Source organism: Saimiri boliviensis, chromosome 10 (assembly GCF_048565385.1).
Source record: "Saimiri boliviensis isolate mSaiBol1 chromosome 10, mSaiBol1.pri, whole genome shotgun sequence".
In the NCBI taxonomy this organism is placed as follows: Eukaryota; Metazoa; Chordata; class Mammalia; order Primates; family Cebidae; genus Saimiri; species Saimiri boliviensis.
In genome coordinates this window covers 78521839-78548229 of record NC_133458.1, presented here as the reverse complement: position 1 = coordinate 78548229, position 26391 = coordinate 78521839, and the positions used below count along the sequence as shown (strand labels likewise).

Genomic DNA, 26391 nt, shown 5'->3' with positions numbered 1-26391 from the left:
AGGGCCTGCTGGGTGTGGAGGCCTAGAAGGATATCATTAGGAGAAATAACTAATGTAGGTGACAGGTTGATGGGTGCAGCAAACCACCATGGCACGTGTATACCGTGTAAAAAATCTGCACATTCTGCACATGTATTCCAGAACTTAAAAATATGATAAAAAATTTTTAAAAGACATAAATCTGTCTTCAAGAAATATTTCATACTTGGAAGACAGAGTTCTAAAACATATCACAGTGTGCTCAATGATGAATATTGTATTAGATAAGTGCAAAAATGCTATAGGAGCAAAGAAATGTTAGTCGCCTTCCTTAGGAGAGAATAAGAGGGCTACTATTTCACAGAAGATGTGACATGTGAGCTGGGCTAAAGCAGATTTTCAGAAAAGGTTAAAGACACTCCAGAGAGACAAAAACAAATGCAGTGTTGTCCTGTATGTTCAGAGCTTATGAGAAATTCTGGTGGCTGGAGCCTAGTTTGCATATTTACAGTAATCTAGGGACTTAATTGAGAGGGTCCCTATAATTTACAGTGAGACCCTACTAGTCTCTAGGTGATAAGAAACATTGAAAAATTTCAAAGAAAATAGTGATATGACCAGATGGAGGACTGTATCTGCTAATCGTTAGGAAAATAGTTTCTTTAAAGGAAAATTTTGTCTTAAGATTGATCTCCATTGCACCAGAACAGCAAAATAACACTGGTTGTTTTGAATTAATTTACAACATAAAATAATCCATTTGATTTTTATAAACAAATCAGTTGGATTACAGTCATCCAAAATATAGAATCAGAGGTTCTGGTTATCTTATGATGGGCAATGTTCTCAAAGACATAAATTATTTTTTCATGAAAAGAAAAAATGCTGTTATCAAGTTTATAAACATTGAAATGATATAATATTGTTTTAAAATTCCTTCTTAGTGAAACGTTTTGTATGTGTAATTGTTAAATGCAATTTAGCTGTGACAATCACAACCATGTGTGCTGTGTAATTTCCCATGCACATATCTCTAAAGTGGCCTGTCTCCAGGTGTGTCCTTCATCAGCTCAGAGAGTTTTTATTCAATCTTCAGGGACAGAGGACAGAGAAAAAAGCCTAAGGACAGGCCAAGGAGATTCGCTATTTATAGTATAACCTTGTTGGAAAAAGTTATCTCTTCAGAGAGAAGGAACAAAAGCCTTTGTGTATGTTTAATAGAAACAGCAGCAATGTGAACTATGAAACAACTCCTACTCAAAGGAATACTTTGTAACTCTAAAAGAATGTCAGGAATAAATGTAAAAACAATTAGTTGAAGCTGAATGATTCATTAGTGTCATCTTTTCTTTCATTGTTCTATTGTGATCTTAGATCTTGAAATTATTTTCTAATTTACCTGCCCCCTTACCACCCCCCAAAATTGTAAAATATAGGCATTTGAAATCACATCTGCACCTTGAATATAAGTTATATACCTCTATTGAATTTTTGTAAATATAAAAATTAATAAATATTATTTAATAGTGGCTTTAAAATTTACATCATTTAAATAACACTTTAAATAATTTTAAAAATATTGCACTCTTGTGGATCCTAAATTCTGCCTCATTTAAGCATTAGAAGTGTGAGAGACTTTCTTCCTTTTTTGTTTGGAAGCAATTTAATAGAGCTATAGTTTTTTGCAACACTTTTATTATATAATCCTGCCAAACGATCCCATCCCCCGTCTGTTCACTATGATGTTTTCTTCCCATTTTATTCCAGAAAATGCCAAGACAGCCTCCTGGTGGGTTACCTTGGCAACCTCATGTGTCATGTTTTAGAATGTCGCAGGGCTGCCATTTTATTTCAATTTGCATGCACTTCAGCCAGCTAACAGTAAGTTACAAAGGTTTTAGAATCAACCTTTCTTTTCTTGCAGAACAAAAAACAGATAATTAGGATTACCGTGTAGTAAAGTCTATTTAGATTTACTACAGTGTTTAGGAAAAACTTTGGTTACTCTTACCTAAAGTCATGCTATTTTTCACATGGCATTTCATAAAATGACAGTGTAATGCTGCTATAATATAAAACTCAGTGGGACTCCTTGATCTCATCTTTGAAAAGCATATCACATATGTCGGTCATACAAGGTTTTTCTCAATGGAACTTTTGACATGTCTGTCAGAGTACGATGGCAGTGACTCAAGTTTATTTGATTATATCAAGCTACAGATTTCACGTAGTCTCCAATCTAATGTTGAAAACATTTTTAATATTTTACATCCAAAGAGTCACATTCTTTAGTTATATTTTTTAAGTTAGTGATACAATTTCTTTTTGTCTAAGTGTAAAACATTTAATACTTATTTTTGAGAAAAGTAACTTAAAATTTGTATTAATCTTCAAAGAGACTTTTGCAGTTTTATTAAAAGCAAGCATTATAGAAGGCTTGAAATTTGAGCAAAGTTGAATGTAAAGTTAGTAGCAAAGCTAAAATGAAAAGCAATTCTCCCTGAGACTCCAGTATTTATTAGGCATCAGAGTGAGAATGATGAATCATTCTTTTCTCCTTAGGAAGAAAATTACCATCATGTGCACTGCAGTTTTTGAGATATTTTCTCCTTTTCTGTAAAGAGCTTAGGCATTCTGTGATCTCTTACAACATTCTGAGGAAGATACTCTGCTATGTATTAGTGACTTTCTTCTGTTTGACCCAGATTTAATGTTACCTTGAAATTAATAACCTTGTCTTTTTACCGAAGGGTCTCTGAGGAGCTTTTTTGGAGTCATTTTGAATATTACCATAAACTGGCTCTTTTTCCTTCTTTCTTTCCTTAGGGGCACCAGCTAAACATACTTTAAGGTGTATGGGGTAAGTCAGTCGCTACTTTCTTCTACTGTGTTTCCTTCTAAACTTGATTTATGCTATGTCATATTTCAGCTTCCAGTTTGAGAAAAATGATCATGAATTTTCTATTTTCTAAAAATCTTCTCCATCCTAAGAGTATTGGGTGAGTCTTCTGAGACAGTACATCCACTAAAAATGTTTGTATCTGAATATCATTATTCTGTGAAAATTCTCAGTGCATAAGTTTCCCTTAGGCACAAATTTGTGTTGATAAGTTTAATATATAATAAAAGCCTGTAGAAAAAGATTGTTTTTTAACTCCAAAGAGGAGTAATTCTAGCTTGATATCTTACTTATTGGTACAAAAATCATTTGAAATAGATCACAAGGAAAGAGAAGGACTAGTTTCCAGACTGATTCACTTTGACAGCCTCATTCAGGTTGTTCATAGTGGATAAAGTATCAAATGCAAGTTTGCCTAATAAGACTTGTTCTGAAAATACTATTAACTTTATCTTTTCATAATGCTGGTGGTTGCCTTTACTTTTTTTATTCTTTCTTTCTTGTTTTTTAATTTAGCAGTCTTAATGTTGCTTAGCAAAGGCAGATAGTTTCTTCTATTACCATAGTAAGTTTAGCTAACCCTGCATGACTGATGCGATAGATCAGCTCTGGTTCTAAAGAGTAACAATTGAGTGCATTCAGCACATCTAGTCAAGCACAATTTTTTGATTGAAATATTTGGATAAACTTAGGTGCAGATGGGTAGGTTAGTTAAAATTATCTTCCCCTTGTTTTCTTTCTTTCTTGTTTCATCTTGTTTTCAATCTTTCAAAATTGTTGTACAACTTTATTACTGCACAATTTAGATCCTATAAAGTTTACATCTTCAAAGCATATGACTTGATTCGTTTTGACATTTGAATATACCAATGAAATCATCACCACACTCAAGATAACGAGCATATTGGCCCCAAAAGTTTTTTTGAGTCTCTTTGTAATCGCACCCTCCCACCACTTTGCCAACCACAAATTTGCTTTCTGTAAGTATAGATTAGTTTGCTATTTCTGGGGCTTTCAACAAATGTCATTATACTGTATGCATTAATTTTTGTCTGGTTTCTTTTACGCAGACTATTTTGAGATTCATCTACATTGTAGTGTCTGTCAGTAGTTCTTCCTCTTTATTGCCTAGTAGTGTTCCATTATATGGAATATTTTGATCCATTCCCCTGTTAATGGACATTTGGTCATTTCCAGAGTTTGGCTATTACAAATACAGCTGTTATGAACAATCATGTGTTTTTGTGTGGGTGTATATTTCATTTATCTTAGATACATATCTAGGAGTAGAATGGCTAGGTCACAGAGTAGGTGAATGTTAACTTTATAAGAGACTGCTGAACTGTTTTACAAAGTCAGTGTTTCGTTTTATATTCTCACCAGCTTTAAGTAAGTGCTCCAGCCTCAACACAAACTCACTAGCACTTAGCCCTGTCAATCTTTTAATTCTCACCATTCTAATACATGTTTCTTGTTTCATAGTATTCAACAGTGAGCATGTACCACATTTTGCTCATTCATATGCCTTCAGCTTTCTGGATCTATATAAAATACTGCCATGAATACCCTTATATAGATACCTTTGTGAAACTTGGAAAGAATATTTTGGAAGTTGGGATCCGTGGAACATATGTTATACAGTTCTCAGTTTAACTGTACACTGACCAATTTCTTCCCTGTATACCACAACAATTTACACTTCTACCAGCTGTACATGAGGATTTCTGTTTCTTTATATCTTTGACAATGTATAGTATTGTACCACACCCAAATTTTTCTTGTTTAGTAGGGATATAACTTAAATTTGCATTTCTTGGATTATTAATAAATTTAAGAATTCATGTATATGTAAACTACATGGGTTTCTCTTTCTTTGATTTGTCTTTTATATCCTTAAATTTTTTTTACTAGTTTTCAAATTGTTTTTTTCATTTTATTTTTAAAAGCTCTATCTACATTCTAGACCAATGTTGTTCAACAGGACTTTCTGCAGTGAGGGAAATGTTGTATATCTGTGTTATCTAATAAAATAGCAGTAGCTGCACATGACTATTGAGCATTTGAAAAATGGCCAGTGATAACTTGAGGTCAGGAGTTTGAGACCAGCCTGGCCCACATGGTGAAACCCTGTCTCTACTAAAAATGCAAAAAATTAGCCAGATATGGTGACACGTGCCTGTAATCCCAGCTAGTCCAAAGACTGAGGTAAGAGAATCACTGGAACCTGAGAGAAAGAGGTTGCAGTAAGGCGTGATTGTGCCACTGCATTCAAGCCTAGGTGACAGAGTGAGAGTCCATCTAAAAAAAAAGAAAGAAAGAAAAAATGGCTAGTGGTATTGAGAAAGTGAATTTTTTATTATTTAATTTTAAATAATTTGCATTTAAATATTTGCATGTGGCTAGTGGCTACTGTACAGAAAGTGTAATTGTAGAAGTCAGTTCCTTATCAGTGTCAGATACTGCCATTGCCTTCTTTGTGGCTATTTGTCCACTGTTATTTTCTGTGGCTTGCTTTACTCAATAGAAATCTTCATGTTTGATGTACTCAATTGCATGAATTTTTATTTTTGGTTTTTAGTGTCAGCGTTTTCTTTAACAAGTATTTTTCCACATTGAAGTCATATTCTCCTTTTGTTCTTTTGGTGTCAGTTAATGATCTAGTCTTGTTTTCCTCTGTGTAGACATACAGTTTTCCCTTCATCATCTGTTAATCTCTTGGTAACTAATTGCTTTGTGGAGCCTTACTTGTCTATCCTAATTACATTTATATCTTTCTGAGCTCTATATTCTTTTCATTGGGTTGTTTCTCAGTTCCTGTGCTTATTTGATAGTGCTTCTATTACCAGTTCTATTATGACAGGTACTTAATATCCAACAAAACAATAATTTGATATTTTGGTCATTTTTCTTTTTCAAAATGGCCTTAGCTTTTTGTAGGTCTTGTTCTATGATATGAGCATTAAAAAAAATAAGATCTTTATTATTGTGTAACTTACATATATTATACTGCTCAATGAATGTTTGTATATGTATATAACATGTAATTACCACCTAAATAAAAATGTAGCATATTTCTACCACTCTCAAAATTTCTCCATTCCCTTTATAATCAATGCTACTTCACGCCCAGAAGTAATCAACATTCTGAAAGCTGTAACTATAGGTTAGTTATATACTCCTTTGGTCTGACTCCTTTTAATCAGCTTAATGTTTCTGAGAGTCATTCATGTTATTGTATCAGTAATTTTTTTTTTTTGTAATTTATATTGCTATGTAGTATTCCATTTTCTGAATATACCACTTTTATTTATCCAACTTCCTGGTGAATATTTGGATAGTTTCTAACTTGAACTTATTTAATGCTGTGCTAGTAAACAATTTCTGGGAAGACTAAGTAGCATTTGCCAATTCCCCTGGCATAAACACTTCTGTCATGGCCAAGTTCAAGCTGCATGGCTTTCAAACACACTTTGAACTTTTTTTGTGAGCATTTATCTACGCACACATCTAACTCAAATGCACACCTGGAGCTATTCTAAATAAAGTTGCTCTGCAAATTCTTATACAAGTGGGACATTTTTTATACATTTGAACTAATTTCACTTGGGTATGTGTGCTAATTGTGGGATTTCTGGGTCACAGGATACACATGTTTAATTAATAGAAACTAGAAAGTTTCTTAATTTGCCGATAATTTTTACAACAAGCAAAATTAGTCTTTATCGAATTCTTTTCTCCAGTTATTGAAATGATTTTGTGATTTTTCTTCTTGACCAATCAATGGGAAAAATTATAGAGATATACACTTTACATGTAATGAAAATATTATTACGATTTTATCATATTACACTCTTTTGAACACTTTTGGATTTATTAAGCTAATGTTTTATTTAGGCTTTTTACACAGATACCATACAGTTTTGCTGAAATGAAAGCAAAAAATTTAATTTTAAAACTAAGAGTGAAATTTAAAGTATATAAATTAGAGCATAGAAACTGTCATAAAGTTTCTACTATTGCTTATTTTTAGCTTGACTTTATTATTTAAGGCCATAGTCCCAAAAGTATTGTTTTCAATCCTGGAAGTGCACTAGAATCATCTGGGGAGCTTTTATAAAAATTCCAGATTCTTAGCCTTCAAATCAGACTTGTAATTCCAGAGTCAGGAAACAGCTGTAAGAATCACATGGAGACACACCCTTAGCTCAAGCAGAATCTACTGGGCTAGAAATGCCTTGGTGATTATGAAATACACGTGTTCACCATACACACAAACACGCCCCTTAAGACTACGATTAAGGAGAGGGTTAGATGGCCTCTAGTTCAGCATTTAGCTCTGAAGTTCCATGATTCTTAGAAAATGTTAATTTGCTTATTTAGCTTTCTTCATTAGTTCTGCAGCCCAACAGCTAGCGATCCAATCATTTCAAAGTGCCACTTTTTTGCTTGAAGTGAAATTCATAAAGTTACAAGTGAGGGACTATCACATGTCTACAGTGTCAGTACTTCCCTCTGATTTTCCTAATAGGAGAAGCCAAGATTTTTGCCTTTCTTCTCTCCCCCTTTTATGCTACAAATAGCTTTTCCTTGTATTTATTCATTCATCGGTCTACTTTTCCCAACCAGCTGCTTCTGTAAAAGGTATTTCATAAAGCTCTTTTCAAATCTTACAGATTCCTAATAAAAAAGTGAAATTTTCTATATTCTTAAGATTATTTGGGGTACCATGGATGAAGTAGCTTTTAACTCCATCAACAGAAGGGCCTCTCTATGTATCTTTTCTTTTGATCCTCAAAGTCCAAGTTCTTATGAAACAGCTGAGATTTCAGAGGTACCCAAAGTTACAGAATGAATTGAAGTCTAAAGCTTGAATTGAGGTTTATCAACTTTGGGAAATTCAAGTCTTAGCATGAAATAAACACACTCTTAATTAAGTGTGTTGAGTTTAAATGTATTTTGGAAAATTCAGAAAAAAATTTTCTGGTGTGGTCCAAGTGAGAAGAGAAAGGTATACAAGTTATAAGAGTCAGTACGGAAGAGTAGAAAGGATACAAGACCAAGATCAGGTGTGAATCAACTTGGAAGAGTGAAAAGAATATACGATCAAGAACATAAGTCTTTGCTCTATTGTTTACTGACCGTTGTTGAAGAAGGGTTTACATTTTCAGAACTTAAGTTCCTCCTTCTCTAAGATGGGAGACGAATTCTTCCCCTTATATCGGATTCCTATGAGTAGCAAATGAGGAGATAGATATGAAAGTTTTTTTTTCTTTGAAAAATGCCATCCATATGAAGAATGTATGAGTGGTAAAGTAAAGCCACTGAAAAGGAAGTGACCTTTTGACAGGATGTTCATAGAAACCAGTTGAAATCAGAGCTCCAAGCTCTGTGCAGTTAATGGCTACAATCCTTTATTGCCACTCAGTAATGGTGATAACCTCTATTGAGCCTCTTTTGTTTTAACTGCTTAATAACTTTGCTCCATGTGGATACTTTCCATCACTATAGAGAATCTCTAAGAAATCATGTGACTACATTTCACACAATTATCTTAGTGTAGTTTTCCCCCCAAGATCAGAAAACTAAGGACTAGCATTAGATCTCTATCAGAAAATACATTTTCATGCCTTTTAATTCAGTAAGTAATTTTTTTATTAGATTGATTTGGCTGATGAAGTATGGTCTGAGACCTTGTCTAATGTATTATGCTGTATTTTGTTTTCCTTTATTTTCAGATTTAATCTATAAGTTTTGTGTGTGTGTGTGTGTGTGTTTTATTTTGGATGATCTACAGTTCTCTTGATTAGTGAAACTATCCATTTTCTCATATACAGGGAAATCAATCTCATTTTTTCCCTGAAGTATATTTTTTAATAGTTAGGCAAAGGAAATAGAGCATAAAATAACAGTAAAGAAATTACCATGTACTTCATTTGCTTTCAGTTTGAGGAATGAAATGAATCTGAGTAAATAAAGTATATATGGTAGCCCCCAGGAAAAACCTAAATGTTGTCTCCTTTCCACATAAAACATACTAGGCATAATTTATAATGGAAAGAAGTAGATTTTTCCAAGTAGCTTGTAGAATTAATACTGGGATGGCTTAGATCAATGGTTTTGAAAGAGGAAGGGGGAATGATTTTGTCCCAAGGAAACTTTTGGCACTCCCTGGAGTATTTTGGGTTGTAGCAACTGAAGGGTGCTATACGCTCTTGTCCCAGAGGCTAAGGTAGGCCCACCCTAAACATGCTACATTGTGCAAGACAGCCCCACGACAAAGAATTATTCCAACTGAAATATCAGTAGTTAGAAATCAAGAACCTGCCTTAGATTCAATGGGTGGTAAAGTTCCATAACCTGAAAGGAGCCTCTATATTGGGCCTTGTAGATGGAAAAGGAAAAAAAATCATGAAGACTAATTGAAATAGTGTAAAAGAAAGCCACAATTTCAGCTGGTAGCCTTGAGTGCTGCGGTGTTCACATTAGCTCCACCTTTGACACTTTTCAAATTTAGGGAAATGACCCTAGTAGACTTGAAACAAAATAGATCTAAAGTCCTTCTATCAATGGATTTGGTGGATTGCGTTGATGAGAGCTTTGGCCTTTGTAGATCGCTAAAATGGCCAAAAAGGAAAAAAAAAAATGCAGAGGAAATAGAATAAGAACAAAATCCAGAAAGGTAAACATGAGTAGGGAATGGTAATGCAATGGTGTATCTTGTTCTTTATAGCTGTTTGGGAGCGGGAGGAAGCAGGTGTGAAAGGGCTAGGAAAGGATGTGGAGCCTACTGACTTAGGATCAAATCCCAGCGGGAAGGTATGTGCCAGTCTCAATCCACAGCCTCAGGCAATATAGCTGACCCTGGTCCTAGGACCTGCTAGGGCGCTGGGACACAGGGTATGGGTTCCAAGGGTGGCTGCTGCCCACTGTGGGACCCTCGCAATGGGTCTTGGGGCTCTGAGCTCTGGCGAGCATGCAGGGGGACAGCTGTGCGCGGAGCTGAAGCTGGGGCCCCGCATGTCCTCCCTCTCGTGCAGGAAAGGACAAGGCACGCGCGCCACCAGAGACGTACAGGACTGGTGACGGTTGCATGGGGGCTGGAACTGGCGGCAGGGCATCAGCAGGGGCGGGACCTGAGATCGCAGGGTGGGCGGCTTGTTGGGATCAGGAGCGGGAGGCAGGAGGCGCAGGCACCCGGCTCGCGGCACCCGGCAGCTCCTTACCCTTAATCCCCGCCTCCCTCTTCCCTGACGCCCAGCGCGCACTCCATCCACCGCCGACCGCCAAGTGGGCCAAGTGAGCAGTCTCCCTCCTCCTTTCCCGGCGGGAGACACGAGGGGAGAGACACGAGGAGCCCAGGGCGCGGCGGGCTGGAATCCACACAGTGCCAGCCCGGGATTTCGTGCTCGGAGGGCCCCCCCCGCCACCCCCGCCCCCCGGCCCTCCCACGCTCTGCCCCCATCCTTGGGCAAGAGTGCATCGACAGCATCATTGCCTGTAAGTCTTGTCTGCTTAGTTAGCCTTCCAAGAACTGGAAGTTCTGAAATCCTTCCCCGCACTCTCGGTGGGGGGTGGAGTTAGCAGTGGAGACAGCATGGAGATTTGACCCGGATAAAAACAGTAAATCTTGAAAATAAGCGTATTGATGATATAGTTTCATCTTTCCAAACTGCTATTAAATCCAACCTGAAGTGAAAAATGACATCCATGTTTTGCAAAATTTAGAGGCTGTCATTACCTCGGAGGGCCCCCCCGCTCCCCGCCCCCCCGCCGCCACCCCCGCCCCTTCACTAAGCAGACCTAGTGAATCGGATCATTCTGTTCAGCTGGAACTAAACTTCTTAATAAGAATGGCAAAAGTCGTTTCTGAAACTTAAAAATAAGAACCCTTCATCTATTTCTTGCATACATCTCGTGAGAACATTAACTTTATATGAAAAGAAAGTTAAGGTTAGTGCCAATTTTATTAAACAAAACTGTGCGTGTTTTACAAGTTTTTACGTTGGAAAAGTTTTGCAAATGTGACCTATGTAGAAGGAGATAATATGAAAGTGGGGGGGATGAAGAAACTTTTCTAGAATATAAAACAAATTTAATAAGAAACCTGTTACCTAAGTAACTTTCATACAATAAACCTGTTACCTAAGTAACTTTCATACCATTTCAATATGCTGGAGTAGGAATCTGAAGATTTTATTGTTAGTATTGGAGTTCTGTTTAGTAATTGTGTGGCCCTAAACAAATCACTTCACAGTGTGAGGCCTTTGTCTTCAACCTTAATTTTGTAAGAGACAGTCAGTGGTTTGATAAATGGGGACATGATACAACGCTGTGTTTCATACTGTTCATTGGTAATTTGCTTGTCCACCTGACAGCTTTAGGTTAATAAGAGGACGTGGGTTGGGCCAGGAAAGACCGTGTCTTTCCCAGGTGATTCTGATGATGACCTTTTCCTCATTTCTTTCCCATCAGGAATTTTTTGGACTTTCTGGTGAACAGAGGCTGATTAACATTTAACTGTAAACTAGCAAATATTTTATTGTTATGCCATAAGGTGGTGAATGTTTTACTTTGAGTTGCATTTGGTATGTTATTTGGTTGAAATATTTTATTTGTAGAAATGAGTTTGGCACAGCGCCCATGTTAAATTTTCAGGAACCGGCTCAAAATATTTAAGAATGATTGATTTCAAAGTCTTTTGGGATATGAAGAAATATATTTATAAGCTAATTAAACCTTTAATTCCTATTTTGGTTCATTTGTCTCAGATTGCCTGGGTGAGTTCATCCATTTAAAATGCGCTAACTCAGCCCCTTCTCAGCCGGCAGGCATAGCCAGTATTGGTCAGGAACTGCAGGATACCAAGGACCAAATCTGACTTTACTGGAATTTACTTTGACAGTCGTATCTGTAATGACTCTTTACCATTTTTTAAGTACTTAAAATATTTATTATTTGGTAGGCCATGGTTAGAAATTATCTCACATAGGCTGGGCACAGTGGCTCACATCTGTAATCCCAGCACTTTGTGAGGCCAAGGCAGGTGGATCACAAGGTCAGGAGTTCAAGACCACCCTGGCCAAGATGGTGAAACCCCATCTCTACTAAAAATTACAAAAAAATTTAGCTTAGTGCGGTGACAGGTGACTAAGGAGACTGAGGCAGGATAATTGCTTGAACCTGGGAGGCAGAGTTTGCAGTGAGCTGAGATCATGCCACCTCACTCCAGCCTGGGCAATAGAGCGAGACTCCTTCTCAAAAAAAAAAAAAAAAAAAAGAAAAAAGATAAAGAAAAAGAAAAAGAAAAAGAAATTGTCTCACGCTTTATTTATATATATTGCTATGATACATACCTATCAATATATGTGAAAATGACTAAAATATTAAATTTGTTGTTGAGTTATATCATAAACCTACGTATATCCATAGGATTTTGAAGGACAAAGCATTAATATTCCTCTTTTGTTTAATAATAATTTGAAACAGAATAATTTGAAACAGAATAATTTGAAACAAAAGTCAGTTCTCAGCCTTTGATGGGGTCCTACTTGAAATTGCTTATGTTGGGTGGATAGTGTGTGCAGGCTTGATTCTCTAATGTGTTCCTCAGCTATTTTGAAGGTTACAGTTGGAAAATTATCCTTTTGCTAGGAATCTCTCAGATAACATAACAGGATGTTAAAATGGGAGATTCTTGTCAGGGATACAAGAAAGCAATTTATGCCCAATGAATTCCACGCTTAGATCTACTCCACCCATGGAACTTGGAAAGGAGATGGTGAAACATAGCTTTCAACTCTTGGCCCATCAGTTACCAGGAGGATATATTAGGGGTAGCTACAGGTTGATGGGGAGTCAAGAAGACCTGCAGAGATGGTGTGTTTGAACAAATTTTGAAGGCTTTCACTCTTTGCTCATAGAAGAGGGAAAGGGGCTGCTTTATGAAGGAGGGGAGTGTTTCTACCTTTCTCAAATCCAGTAGGAGAAGTTTCAGAGTATCAACTTATAGGTCTAATAATAGTCCTTGGAGTTTTGGAGATGAATGCTTACATGTTCCTGAAAACATACCCTTGCCTGATCACAGCTAGCAACCGCGTTGTGCGTGAGCTGTAATGACATATATGGTGGGGGAAGGATGTATACGTTTTGACAATTAAGTTTGGGAAGGAGTTGGCCAGAAGGTGTTCCGAAATTTTTTTTGCATCTTAGAGGGTCATTGGTAGACCTCTAGAAGTTCAGGGGCTAAGGGAAGTGAGTGAAATCCACAAGCAGAGAGAGGAATATTTTATGTCATAGGAAGTTTAGAGTTCATTGCGGATGAACCTTTGAGAAACTGACAGATACGTTCCCTCTCTCCACAGTCAGGAGTTGTTCTTTTGTCACCCAGAGAATTCTGCCTCCACATGACAATGCACCTGTTCCTTTCTCCTACCCATCATTCCCCTGGTGTCTGACTCCTATTGAGCCACATGGTCTAGTGAGAGATTCAGAGGAGAAGAAAGCACTTACTCCTAGCACTGCTATGGGCTTCTCAGCATAAGATGGATCCAGGATGGGAAATTTTAAAGTTTTATTTTTGTGTGAAGTCAGAAGTTTTGATTATTACATTAAATGTGTACTTCTAAATGAGGCTATTCTTTGGACTAAAAAGAACCAAAAAGCTACTTTCTGAGGTTTTACCAAAGAACAGGAAAAGAATCTGCCCACAGCAGAGAGTTGAAAGAGTAGGAAGAGTTTCCTTATACGCACAAAGGAGTCTAACTTCTTTAATGACATGGTTATGCCATAATAGTTCTTTTGACTCTGGCTCAGCTATAAAACCTTGGCCAATGTCCTTAATCTTTCCAAAGTTGTACGTTCTTTATCAGTAAATGAGCATGATGTTAGCACCTATTTCAAATCATATTTGTGATAATTAGACTATAATTAGCACAGTCCCTGACACAATGTAAGCAAACAGCTATTATTAAGATGATGGATTTTTACACAAATGTCATAGCTCCTAGTTCGGTATGGACTCATTTAGGTACTAGTGGCAGTCTGTTACATTGAATTACCAGGATGAATTGGTTGATGCAATAAAAACTAACATAGTTTTTACTTGGGGCTAGAAGAAAATGGTGCCCAAAAACATCAACTTGTCTGACTCCTTGATTCTGTGTATTGCTTTCAAATGTAAGGAAAAACAGTTACATTTTCCCTGACTAGTCATTTCCTCAACTCCTTCATACTATAAAATAGCTTTTTAAGATACAACTAAATATGTAGTTATTAACGTCTGGGTACAAAACAGAACTCCATTGGCCATTTTTATAAAACAGTTTTAGAGGCCGGGCACGGTGGCTGAAGCCTGTAATCCCAGCACTTTAGGAGGCTGAGGCAGGCAGATCACGAGGTCAAGAAATCAAGATCATCCTGGCCAACATGGTGAAACCCCGTCTCTACTAAAAATACAAAAATTACCTGGGCGTGGTGGCACACACCTGTAGTCCCAGCTACTGGGGAGGCTGAGGCAGGAGAATTGCTTGAACCTGGGAAGTGGAGGTTGCAGTGAGCTGAGATTGCACCATTGCACTCCAGCCTGGTGCCTGGTGACAGAGCGAGATTCTGTCTCAAAACAAAACAAAACAAACAAAACAACAACAACAGTTTTAGAAAAGACAATATTTTTGATGAATTTCTTATGATCAAGTTCAAAATGGAGTCCAATTGTTGAAAAAAGGGCAAAGCTAGTACTTCCAGATGAGATTTTATAGAAGTCCAAGTCTCGATGCCATTGAACTGTTTTCAAATTACTCAAACAATCAAAGGCACAAGTGGCTGTGGATAAATGTAAACATCTGAAATCTCAGAAGCACTACTTTGTATTTAAACACTAAAAAGGTTCATGCACAGATCTTGACCGTCTAAGAAGTAATATCACTGTTCCTTTCTTTGGCTTTCCTAATGAGGAAAACAAACTGATGTGTTACAAAATGAAAAACAAATATTAAATTCCAGAGGAGGGATGTGTGTTCAGGAAGGCACTAAAAATGTCAAAATGGGTTTTTATGGTCCCATAAACACAAGGCTTGACTCTGGACTTTTTGTTCACTTTTAGCAAAATTATATAAACAAGTCTTTGCATACCAGGAGAATTTCCTCAGTTCATAAAACAGCCAGAGAAGAAAGCATCAAGCTCACTAAAAACTAGATCATTATGACTTGCTCAACGCAAATTGAGCTTTAATATATATATGTAAAAGTTGAGTATCCATGGTTTACTTTTCTGCTGTGAGGGGAAAGAAGCTTAGCATTTTCATCTTGTCTGTAGTTGCTCGTTTTCTGAACACGGTACGAAGGTCATTTGTTTATTTGTACATATGTAATCACTAGGATCTGACAAAATAACTTTGTGCAACTCCCATTCATCTTTTCACAGCCTCTAAACTCTAAAACTGAAGAGATAAAATATTTCCAAAATGGGAGGCAATGTATCAGTACAAATTCATCCAAACTTGGAAGAGTCTTTATATTTTTAACTAAGTTTCCTTGTTGGGATATACAGTATCATCTCCTATAAGCTGTATACTTGTAAGAAAATTCACTTAATTTTCAAGGCAGTAAATAGTATCATTTTAGTGTAAATGAATGCTATAAATATTGGTATCTTTTAAAAAATTTACTTCTTTTCTGCATCCATTTTGTCTTCTGAAAAAGTGTTCTAAGCAAGCTTGAAATGTAAATCTGAGTTGGAAGTATTCTCATAAGTTACTGAGTTCTACACCTTCATGTTATAGCTGAGTTTTGGAAAGGTCAACATTCCAGATCAACCAGTAAGGCCAGAGCTGGAAGCAAAAACCTTAAGTATATGTCTTTTTCATTCTCTATAATAAAAAGCAGCCCATCTGTGAAGATGTCTTGTTTTATCTTGTTTTGCTTTTCATTATTTAAAAAATTGGTTTTGGCCAATTCTTCAAAAGTGATTTTGTAGAATAACTCAATAATTTGTTGTATTATTTTAAGGCGTTAGAAAATAATATTGTTTAAAATTCAGTTGTATAAATTATCATAGTTCCAGATATGAAACTCTAGTTTCAATTTGTGAGAAAGCATTTAGAAATTATCTGAAAAAAGCCATAGGATTTATTAATAGGCGGTCTCTTCTTTGGCAAAATCTGGCAATTTTTCTCAACATTTTTTGGTTTCTAACTTTTGTGATAGAAAAAAACAAATATTTAAGGAATTTGAACCATCATACTTTTTTTTCAAATATTTTAGTAGTGCTTATTTTGTAACTTTTTAAATTTTAGGTTTTGGTATATTAAATATTCTATTATGTACTGGTGTGTATACTTTGCTTGAAAGTTTAAAGTATGGTAAATTTCATAGTTCTGAGTTATATGGTTTGTCAAACTTAACCACTTGATATACCCTTTTTAGAGAAAAAAGAGTTTAATAGGAGTTTACTGGGTTATATAGTAAACAATAGTTTGGTTTGTCAATTTGTAATTTGTATAATACAGTACATACACAGAAATGCGTTTGCTAATAAAAATGCAACCCTTTAAGAAATTCTATAAATGGAAAAGGAATTATTTGTTTAATAAATGATAATGACCAAATTAGCCTTCCATTTGAAAGGAATCAAACAGATTGTGGATCAATTAATATACATTTAACAAGTAAAATAAGCTATGATTTTAACTATAATTAGGTCATATTGAAACTAATAATTTTAGAGATGAAACAAAACTTGCAAATGGACAAATTGAGCTTTACTTTTAAGAAAAATGATTATGTTAACATTTATGTTTCTGAAATTAATACATTTTTATGTAAAACAGTGTATGAAATAACCATTCTGTTTTTCCCTAAAAGCTTTTGAACATTTGTGTATGAATAGGTTATTTCATAAGTATCATCTGCCCTTCAAAGTCCTTTAATCTCCGTTTCTTCAGTCCCTATAATCTAAAGCAAAACATTTTGTATCGAGTTTTAACAAATGGTGCCTTCTAATTTTAACAACCATGTGAGAGACTTGACTTGAAACTAGATAAGTAATGATAAAAGCTGCTTTGGAAAAAAATATGAAACACATTTGATACTTTCACAGGGATTTTCTTCTCTTTAATGTATAGTGATGTTAAAATCATTGGTAGTAGTTGAAGACAGACTTGATCCATTCAGTAAAAGGTAGATGATGGTTCATCCATGTCAGTTCTTGAAATTGGTTGTAAAATGCACCATAAAATAAATATCTCTCGTTTGTTATTATATCCCAAGATATCTCTGATATTATTCATTAGACTACAGACTGAAATTGGGGAACGTAAGCACTTAATTAGGTGACCCATAATCAGACACATTTTTAAGAATAGAAGTCTGCTATGTGTGTAAATATAAACACTTAAAACATTGTGGTGTATATGACATAATGTTTCTAAAGTATCATTGAAACTTAATTATATCCTGGTAACAGTTCAAGAATACAGAGTTGCATTTGGTTCTTTAAAACAATTATCATTAATGTTTAATCATTATTGTTGGTTTATACAAAGGATAATGTTCTCCCTAGCATAAGCCAGTTAAGTTATAAATATGATTGTGCTTTTAATCACACACTAGACATTTCATATTGTCATATATTGGATCTTGTACTCCTTATATTTAAAACAAATAATTAGTAAACAGCAACCAAAAAATGATATCATTAATGGTGAAGAATGTGGACTTTGGAGTAAGACTGACTGCATGCAAACCTTGGCACCACAATTTCCTAGCCATATGATTTTGGACATAGTTATACTCCCTGAGGCTCAGCCTTTAAATAAAATAACATAATATTTGTGCCTTTTTTTCAAAGGGTTGCTCTCATAATTGAATGATTTAAAACATACAAAGCTCTTAGAATTTTAGGTAGTACGTAGAAATTATCGACAAATGTTAACTACCAGCTAGTTTTCCTCCCTTTCTATTCTGCCCCAGTGCTTTTCAAATTATTATCTTATATTGCATTCTCTTCTTTCTTTTATTTTTCCCCCCTAGGCCCTAGAGATATGAATCTGACTTCCCTAAGACTAAATTGTGTGCATATGCGTTTGTGTGTGTATGTGTGCATGACAGAGAGAGAGTGAAAGAAATAGTAATATTTTGATACAAGACATAGCAGATGCACTTACAGGATTTCTATTTACACTAAAGAGCCCTCTTATACATCTCTGAACCAGCACAGGATAGTCAAACATTTTTCTTAACCGATGTGGAAGGTTTCAGTATAGTAGTTGAGATTATTGGCAAAATTAGGTAAGAGTCCTTCCTGTGCTACTTAATAGCTGTGAAACCTGGAATAAGTTACTCATCTAGACTCCCTCTGTAAAATGAAAATTATGCGTTCCTGATGATTTACATAAGTACAATTCTCATAATGTTTCCCTTAGTTTATTTAATGCTTCAAACAGGAGCTGGCAAGGATTAAACAGAAATGTGATTGCAGTAGTTGTTATTTACTTGTCAACTGGACTACAGCAGAGTCTTGTTTTTCATTAGCTCAAAAGTCATGAGAAACTGCCTTAGTCTTCAGTTTTGCTTTGATTGTAGAAACTCAGCCTTGGGAGGTTTCACTTCCATATATACCTAATCACATCTTGTCCTGCCAAGATCTGAACAAAAGGGTCAGTCATTTCTTATTAGAGGATAAATCAATTGGTGAGTTTCCCCGTGGCAGTTTTCACAAATGTTGAGATTTTCCAGGATCTCTTAATGTGGGGAAAATAAAAGTGAACATGGTGATTTCAAAGACATTTACCCTTAATGTCAGTTTCAGCAAACCAATTCCCAAATTAAACTGTGAGCCAGAACATTTTATGTCTCTTAATAAGATTGACAAAATAGTTTTGTTTTTCAAATATGCAAGTCCACATTTTATTACAGTTTTTTTTTAGAACATTAGAGAAAATTCCACATAAAATAAAAGGGGATGTGTTCGTGGGCTACAAATGAATTCTGAATAAGCAGTTATTAAGGCTTTATCCTCGTGATGAGACATCTGCTGGGTTAAAATCTCATTCTAAGTCACTCAATATTTATGGAATATCCAGTGTGTGAGAGTTGAGTTCTGAACAACGCAGCAGCATGTATGGAATATATTAAATATTCACAAACCAATCTTATTTTAAGACATAAATTATTTTAAGTTGCCTAGGGATATTTTTGAATGAGGTAGAAAATTTTGTAAATCAAGCATTTATCAGAATGGGCATTACTGTTTGAAAAAGAAATTTATGTATGGGCCCTACTTACAGCTGTGCCAAATATTAATAATGATCATAAAACCCATTTAAATTTAAACTAAAAATCATTAAAATTCTATGTTTAAGATTTTAGAAAATATTACACTTTCCATGGGAATACAATATTCTTTTGAAATATTTTGTAGATGATAATCTTGCTAATTTTGTAGATGATAATCTTGCTAAAGTAGCAATATTTAGGGATGTTTTTATCCTTAAGCAACACTTAAGCAGTATCCTTTGAAGCAATATTTAAGATAACTACAGATATCTGGGGAATTGTAAAGACAGTTGTGTTATTATATGTGCATTTTAAACCATATTCTGCCAAGAAAGTAAAAAAGCTCAGGCATGGAGGGATTATTTTTCAGTCCCCCAAAGTGTAAGCTGACAAGAATGGATAAAACCAATAAGAAAAATTCATACTCGCATCATAGATCTGCCCAGAGTTGCCTTTTAATTTTTCTTCTTTTATGCTTTTGCAGTGTACTGTGAAAAAACAGGGAGCAGGAACCAGAAAGGAGTAATCTCTTCCTTCTGGCAGAGTGGTGTCTTCAAGCTGGGAATTATATAGAGTAGGGAATGGGGAGTTAAAGGTTTCTATCATTCAGAACAGGGGAGCAAAATACAAAATCACAATTCTGAGATTAAATACAGATGAGAATGGTGTGCAAGGCATTCATCTCTTAAAGAAAAAAGAAACTTTGTAGAGTTTTATGAGTTGAGGTTCAAAAGATTCTGTCTGTGCTGGAAAATATGGCAGATACAGAAATAAGTTATTTCAAGGGCAGATGAACATCGTTGTGTTTTTTTGATTAGTTCCCTACACGTCGCTAATTGGAAATATACTTATGTGACATCATCATTTTAAACTAAGGATTTAGCAAATAAATAATACGATAAAAATTCTCAACCTATCATTTATTTCTCCCTCTCTATCTTTGTATACCTTGCTTCTTAATAAAATACCATCCCTGTTAGGCCTTTATCTCATTGCTCTTAGAAACTGCCAGTGTTCATTTTTGCCTTTTTACTTCTTATGTTATTAATTCTGTTTGGAAGATTATCTACTTCCTTTTCTGTCTATTTTAAATATTTCTAAAGGGTCAGAACAGATTTTGCCTCCTTGATGATGTCTCCAATTTTTCTTACTTTCTTTCTTTTATTTTTTTCTTTTTGAGACGGGATCTTGCTCTTTTACCCAGGCCAGAGTGCTGTGGTGTGATCAGGGCTCATTGTATCCTTATCCTTCCATGGTCAAGTAATCCTCCCACTTCAGTCTCCTGAGGCTGGGACAATAGGCACAAGCCACCATGCCTGAATAATTTTTCTATTTTATGTAGAGTCAGAGTCTGGCTATGTTATTGGGCTAGTTTTAATTTTTTTCTTCCATAGTTTTTTGTTTGTTTGTTTTGTTTGATTTTTTTAAGCTGGGACTCCATGTGCATATTACCATCCCTGACTCATTTTTAAATTTTTCTATAGAGATAAGGTTTCATTCTGTTGCCCACGCTGGTCTTGAACTCCTGGCCTTGTGTAATCCTCCTGCCTGGGGCTCTTGGAGTGTTAGAATTATAGGTGTGAATTACTGTTCCCAGCATCTGCCACAGTTCTTACTATTGTAATTGTAATTAATACAAAATGAAATTAGATTAAATTATAATGATTCATTGTAATTTCTTAAAATTATAAACTAAAAAAATATAGCTCCAAATGATCACAGAAACTTTCAGGCATGTATCTCACAATTTACTTATCCTGTGTTCTCTTCAGTGCCAGGAATAGTGCCAGTCACAGCCTTGGAAATAGAGATGACGGTCATCAGTGGGGAAATTTTATGATAAAACACTACATTTACAGAAATATTAATTAGCTCTTTTATATTAATTAAATCTAATGATACTCTACTGCCACGCTATAGGATACTGCATTTTCAGACGAGATCGGGTGCATTCAGGGGTGCATGGCCATAGACAGGATACTGCATTTTCAAACCCTTCATAGATGTGTATCAAATTTTGATCAATTTATAAAATTATGTTTTTAATGTTTTAGAAATTCTGCTGGCATCAGTTAGAATGCTGAATTTAAATGACCATGTGTGTGCTGAGGCTAGCCAAACTCAGAGCTGACGCTGTTTGAGAGTGACTGACATGGGAGTCAGAGACTTAACGGAGGAGGCAGAACCGATGTAAGATGTTTGGTGTATCCTCTTCTCTGTCATACTTGGGAGAAATTTGCGGATGAGGACAAATGATCACAAGTATTGGGTACTGGAATGGTGGTGGTAGCAATCTTGTAATTGAAATCTAATTGTATCACGAAAAGCCCATTATAACTGAATAACTTTAAAATTAGGATAAAAATGTCATAGGTAGTGAGAAGAAAAAACCTTGGTAGCATGCCATCTTAGAAAGGGATATAACTAAAAACCAAACAAAAAAAAATAGATGCAGAAAAGAATTTTGATAAAATTCAACATCCTTCATGTTAAAAACCCTCAGCAAACTAGGTATCAGAGGCACACACCTCAAAATAATAAGAGCCATCCACAACAAAGCCACAGCCAACATCATACTGAACAGGCAAAAGCTGGAAGCATTCCCTTTGAGAAATGAGAACAAGACAAGAATGACCTCTTTCACCACTCATATTTAATATAGTACTGAAAGTCCTAGCCAGAGCAGTAAGGCAAGAGAAAGTAATAACGGGCATCCAAATAGGAGGACAGTGAGTCACACCTTGTCTCTTCACAGATGTTGTGATGTTATACCTAGAAAACCCCGTAGTCTCTGCCCAAAGGCTCCTATATCTAATAAACAACTTCAGGAAACTTTCAGGATACAAAAGCAGTGTATGAAATTCAATAGCTTTCTATATACCAATAATGTCCAAGCTGAGAGCTGAGTCAAGCTATTCAGGAGGCTCAGGCAGGAGAATCACTTGAACCTGTGAGGTGGAAGTTGAAGTGGGCTAAGATTGTAGCACTGCACTCCAGCATGTGACAGAAAAAAGACACTGAAAAAAAAAAGCACAATTTTATTCCCAATAGTGACAAAAAGAATAAAATAGGAATATACTTAAGAATACAGGTTACTGGGAAGGTGAAAGATCTCTACAGTGAGAATTACAAAACATTGCTGAAAGAAAGCAGAGATGACATAGACAAAAGGAACAATATTCCATCATCATGGATAGGAAGAATCAATATTGTTAGAATGATCATACTGCCCAAAGCAATCCACAGAGTGAAAACTATTCGCATCAAACTACCAGTGTCATTTTTCACAGCATTAGAAAAAAAAAATTCTAAAATCCATTTGTAACAAAAAAAAAAATCCCAAATAACCAAACTGATCCTTAGCAAAAAGAACAAAGCTGGAGTCCTCACACTACCCAACTTCAAACTATACTATTAGGCAACAGTAACTGAAATAGTATGGTACTGATACAAAAAGCTACAAATGGAACAGATTAGAGAACCTAGAAATAAAGTCACACAGCCAAAACCATCTGATATTCAACAAAAACAAGAAACTGGAAAAGGACTCCCTAGTCATTAAATAGTGTTGGGGTAATTGACTAGTCATATGCAGAAAATTGAAACTGGACACCCACCTTTTACTGTATACAAAATTCAACTCAAGATGGATTAAATATTTAACTATAAAACCCAAAATAATGAATACCCTAGAAGAAAATCTAGGAAATACCATTCTGGACATTGACCCAGGCAAAGATGTCATGATAAAGACTCCAAAAGCAATTGTAACAACAATGAAAATTGACAATTAGGACCTAATTAAACTAAAGAGCTTCTACACATAAAAAGAAATTATTAACAGAGTAAATAGGCAACCTACAGAATGGGAGACAGTATTTGCCAACCATGCATTCAACAAAATCTAATATCCAGAATCTACAAGGAGTTCAAAATAAGCAAAAAAAAAAAAAAAGAAAAAAAAAGAAAAAGAAAAAATCCCATTAAAAATGGGCAAATGACATGATCAGACAATTCTCAAAAGAAGACACATGCAACCAATATGCATGTGAAAAATGTTCAGTATCATCATTCCAAAGTCACTTCCATATTTGCAGGTACCTTTATAGCACACCACACTCCTAATACCAATTTTCTATATTAGTCCATTCTTGTACTGCTGTAAGGAATTACCTGAGACTGGGTAATTTATCATAAAAGGAGATTAAATTGACTCACAGTTCCACAGACTGTACAAGAAACATGGTTGGTGAGGCCTCAGGAAACTTACAGTCATGACAGAAAGAAGAGTGGAAATAAACACCTTCTTCACATGGCAAGCAGGAGGAAGACAGCACGGGGGAAATGCTACACCCTTTTAAACAACATGATCTTGTGAGAACTCACTATCACAAAATCCTCCCCCATAATTCGATCACCTCTCACCAGATCCATCTCCCAACATTGGGGATTACAAATCAACATGAGATTTGGGTGGGAACAGCGAGTGAAGCCATATCACTGAGTATATACCCAAAGTAATATCATTTGTTATACAATGAAGACACATGCACAGGTATATTCATTGCAGTGCTATTCTCAATAGCAAAGACATGGAATCAACCTAGGTGCCCATCAGCAGTGGACTGGGTGAAGTAAATGTGGTACATGTACAACATGGAGTACTAAGCAACTGTAAACAAAAATGTGATCATGGCCTTTGCAGCAATATGGATGAAACTGGAGGCCATAATACTGTATAAATTAATGCAGGAACAGAAAACTAAATGACACATAGTTTAATTATAAGTGGGAGCTAAACATTGAGTACACATGGACACAAAGAACAATAGACATCAGGGCCCACTTAATGGTGGGTGTGGGAGGAAGGTGAGAATTGAAAAACTACCTATTGGTTATTATGCTGATTACCTAGGTGATAATATTATTGGTACATCAAACTTACAACATGCAATTTATCCTTGTAACAAAGCTGTGCCTGTACCCTCTGAAACTAAACTAAAAGTGTAAGAGAAATAAATAAAAATTATGGAGTTTTTTTTTTATTATTTACAGTAGTTTAGGTAATTTTCTATAATTTTCCCCAACAAAATGATATGACAGTATAATCTGCTCCTTTCACATTACATTTGAGTACTACAGCGTAATCTCTAAGAGAATTCCTTTAAAAAAAATCTGACATGACGCACTACCCATTTTTACCAGAGATCTTTATTAATGCTTTGATATTTAAATTGTTCTTTTCTGAAGCTTAGCTAGGTATATTATTCTTTTCTTAGTTTTAAATTTGACTTTGATGCATTTCCATTTGTATGTGAGTTTCTAATCCTACCTTCCTAATATCATTTTTAATAGTTCACTATATTTTCTATTTCACTCTGTACTTGATTTGAATTTCATTCACATGGTATCTTCAGTGCTCCAGTTGGCAATCAGTAAAGAAATTGAGCAGTGAGGTGGGTAACTGATATTAATGGGGAAAAGTTAGTAACAGGTTTTATAAATGGTCAATTCACTTAGGAATATTTTTGGGTAGTGATGAGTTTTGTTTTTTCTAACCTATCTTACAAATTTAAAGGTTTAAAAAATAAATACCCAAATATTAGGGAATTTCTGTAAGATTTTTTAAGCTAGAGATTTATATAAAGAAAGTATCTTTAAGGACTGAATGTGACTTAGAGTGCAAACCATCACTCATGGAAGCTTCTTCACCATGAGTCTTAGAACTCTCTCTGCAGTGATGCCATGGACCACCATGTCTCTAGAAACATCCATCTGTGGATGCATATGACCATGTTGTAAATATTTTCACTCTTTCTCATTATCCTTTCTAACATACCCTTCATTTTCTCTTTTTCTCTGTCCCTGCCACCTTCTTTCATGATTGGTACTATCTTCTTAAACAAATTTTTGCTGCATGCTATTCAAGAGATCAAAAAAAAAATAGACTGCATTTCTGGAGCAATTTAAGTTTACAAATTAACTGAGCAGAATATACAGAGAGATTCCCATATATTCCCCTTTCCCTTGCACAGTTTCCCCTGTTATAGACATCTTGCATTAGTGTGGTACATTTTTTATTATTGATAAATGAATATTGACACATTTTTGTTAACTAAATCCCATAGTTTACATTAGCCTTCACTCTTTTTTTATATTCTGTAGGTTCAGACAAATGTATGATGGCATATCTTGACAATTATAGTGTAATACGGAATGGTTTCACTGCCTTAAAAATTCTATGTGCTCTACTTATTCATTCCTCCCTCCCTTCCTTCTCTGAGATCCCAGTAACCTCTGTTCTTTTTACTATCTCTATGGTTTTGCCTTTTCCATAGTGTATACAAAATTATATATATAGTATATAAAATTATATTCTGTGTGGCCTTTTCATATTGGTTTCTTTCACTTAGAAATATGCTTTGAAAGTTTCTCCATGTCTTTGGATAGCTTGACAGTTTATTTCTTTTTATTGCTAAATAATATTTCATTGTACGGAAGTATCACAGTTTGTTCATTCATTTATTACATAACATAATTGTTGCTTCCAGGTTTTGGCAATTACAAATATTAATATGTAATCATAAGTTTTAACTCCTTTGGGCAAATACCAAGAAGCATTATTGCCCATAAGATCCCAGAGAATATGTTTACCTTTTTTTTCTTAAGGTGAAGTCTTGCTCTTTCACCTAGGCTGGAATGCAGTGGTGTGATCTCGCCTCACTGCAACCTCCACCTCCTGGGTTCAAGCAATTCTCCTGTCTCAGCCTCCTGAGTAGCTGGGACTATAATATGTTTACTTTTCTTTTTTTTTTTTTTTAACTCACCTGGGGAACAGTGGCTCATGCCTGTAATCATAGTACTTTGGGACGTTAAGGCAGGCGGATCACTTGAGGTCATGAGTTTGAGACCAGCCCTGGACAACATGGCAAAACCCCATCCCTACAAAAAATACAAAAATTGACCAGGTGTGATGGTGTATATTTGTAGTTCCTACTCAGGAGGCTGAGGCATTCTTTCTTATGCTCTCTCTCCACACAAACACTACGTATGTATATACTGTATTCTTTTTTATTTTTTTTGACACAGAGTCTCACTCTGTTGCCCAGGCTGGAATGAAGTGGCATGATCTTGGTTCACTGCAATCTCTGCCTCCCAAGTTCAAGCGATTCTCCTTCCTCAGCCTCCCGAGTATCTGTGATTACGGGCATCTGCCACCACACCCAGCTAATTTTTGTATT

At 35.5% G+C, this 26391-nt stretch overlaps 1 protein-coding gene across 4 annotated transcripts in view; it reads left to right on the top strand.

Annotated features, from left to right (window-relative positions):
• THSD7A (thrombospondin type 1 domain containing 7A) overlaps positions 1 to 26391 on the top strand; it is an 885997-nt gene that overhangs the window by 76412 nt on the left and 783194 nt on the right. The window contains exon 1 of one of the 4 annotated variants that reach the window (XM_074379521.1): positions 2708 to 2839. The exons of 1 other annotated variant lie outside the window; for it this stretch is intronic. The gene's annotated coding sequence lies outside the window, so the exon portion shown is untranslated. Of the gene's footprint in view, positions 1 to 2707; positions 2840 to 10305; positions 10376 to 10700; positions 10829 to 26391 lie in introns of those variants that run through there. 2 more of the 4 variants (XM_074379519.1, XM_074379518.1) reach the window with 2 other exon arrangements.